Consider the following 2553-nt stretch of genomic DNA (forward strand, 5'->3'; position numbering starts at 1 on the left):
AATAATTATAAAACATTAGACTTTTTCCAGGTATTGGTCTATTTTATCGTTTTCGGAACTTGTGAAGTATCTAGAACTATAACAACAAAGTACTTTATATCTTTGCTCATTGTTTGAAAAAAAAAAATATGAATAACTATGTTCATTTTATTATAAATGTATGAGTAAAGATCAATCTACGTAATTAAATATTTTCAAACGTAATTTGTTTAATTTTTATCATTTAATGTTACGAAATATATTAGAAAAATATATAAAAATATATTTTACTTTAGTTTTTTTAATATTTAAAATATTTTATATTATCATATTAAACCTTTACAAAAAATAACAAAATTTTTATAAGTAGGAATGATTTTTCCTTAATTAGTTAATGTGTCGGTTTCTTTTAAGAAGACGGTATTCAATTTTTCAAAGTAAGTTTCGACTTTAAATTGACCATTAATATCTCTTATTTCATTGCTTCTCGTAGATCGCCGCTAATTTTCAACTTCTCCATCACAACTTTGCCGATGCAAGTATTAATTCTCCGAAAGATATATAATATTACATTCCTAGTAAACTTATTTTGCATGTCTAATTAATTTGAACGTAAAAGATATTATTATAATTTTGTACCTAGTGGTTGACTAGGTTCTCCTCTTCCTGCCGCACCTTTTTACCATTTTTAAGATCCAAGAACCGTGTACCGGCTTCGTCACCTTTAAAATTTACGAAATTTACATATTGTAAATTTTTGCAAATGTAATATTAATTAACTTCTGAATTATGGTTGCTTGGGCAATAAATTAGACTGATCTATGACGTGCTGTAATGTACGAAGACTAATAAATTTCTTTTAACATAATGAACAATAGATAATATTTGAGCTTACAGTTTTGTTAACGAACAGCCCATCACCTCAATGGGGACTCCTCCAATTCAGGGATCCGACTTTACCAGAACCTGTATTCTACTTTTAAGCCTTTTACATACATATATGTACTATATCCGGACTAATGTATTGCTGCATATGAGAATTCATAAATCCAAGTTACACACATTAAGCCGCATGCTCCTCGCAACGATCCGTTAATTTTTAGGGATGATTCTCGATGATGGACAGAGAATGATGCTCGATCGTGGAGAGATAGAATGATACGAGAGAAGAGAGACGATCGTATGGTATCTTGATGAGAGGCAACGACGACTGGCGCGTTTTGCAATTCCATTAATTACCAGAACAATGACATCGAGTCGATTACAGCGCGCGCTATCAATGCACGGGCGTAACGCGATACTTGGCCGTTACTTCACTTCCGGTTGCACAATTCGAGGACGACGCGTCGCTTCCTGCCGGCAGGAAATTGCGTTCAGCCTCGAGCAGCCTCTTGAACGAGTTTCTCTCTCGTATGAAATCTTAAATGGAATTCCAACTGCGAGGGTGGTCTCCTGTGACCGTAAGCAAACGCGAGCTTGTCGTTACCACCCCTGCGAATGCACGGAAACCACGCGTCAGAAACCGAAAAGCTAATCGACGTGAATTCTGGGTGCAAACCAGAACGAACGTGGAACAGGGTCCTTGCGGTCGGTCGAAGACACCGGATCCCGGATTGTACGCGACCGGTGAACGCGATCCGTCCCCGGAAGACAATAATTCATCGTCATTGAAAGGGTTCCGGTGCGCCCGCATGTGTTGACCATCGGTCTATCGATTGTCAGCGGCTGGCTCACGCACCGCTGGCGGATACATCATAATTTGCCGGCGAATGTTTACCAATGCTTTGGGAAACGCGCGGTTTTCGCACGTGACGAGGCCCAGATGCTCCTCCGTCGAGGAAAAGGAGTGGCTGCGGACTGTCATTAGCCGACGGACAACGGGCACCCCGCGGAGGGCCTGGACGCGACCCTGCGTTCTCTGCGAACCCGTGCACGGGTGCATCCTGGTGTCCATTGACTTGGACGACGATAGTTTCTGTTTCGTGAATGAAACGAACGAATCGTTCGACGAATTCTCCCGCGATAATGTAATTTACATGGTGCAGAAGGGGTAGTTTGGTAGTTCGATCGGAGGTTCGTCGAGGGTGGTCAGCGGTGGAAGAAGCAGTTTAAGGACAATTCACGCGTGTGTTTACGCGTTCTTGCCTGTAATTGATTTATGTTCTACGATTGCAAACGATTAGATGTCCTGTCAGATGAATAGGAAGTTGATAGATGTTGATGAATGACGGATCACGGATCTTTTCTCAATGAATGCCTCGTGTTGAACGACGATGCGTTTGTTAATACGTAAAAGGGGTAATTTTCGGTTTCGTCGGTTTGTTTTTCACCTACCGAGTTACCGCGGAGGATCGCTCAAATTGGTATCGGACAGGCGTGATGGGCTCTGAATAGGAGTGTTGAGAATAATTAGAGCTCTTTCCCAGTCGCGGCGCAGGCCGATTCCTATAACCATTAGAGCTACGTGAAAGGGTTGTAAAATCGTGCGGTGTAGCAACGATAATCGTCCACGGATACGGCCCGCGTTAATTGACTCAAACGTTCGTCGTTTCACCCCCCACGGCGCGGGTTGAA

Source organism: Xylocopa sonorina, unplaced genomic scaffold (assembly GCF_050948175.1).
Source record: "Xylocopa sonorina isolate GNS202 unplaced genomic scaffold, iyXylSono1_principal scaffold0049, whole genome shotgun sequence".
Classification (NCBI taxonomy): domain Eukaryota; kingdom Metazoa; phylum Arthropoda; class Insecta; order Hymenoptera; family Apidae; genus Xylocopa; species Xylocopa sonorina.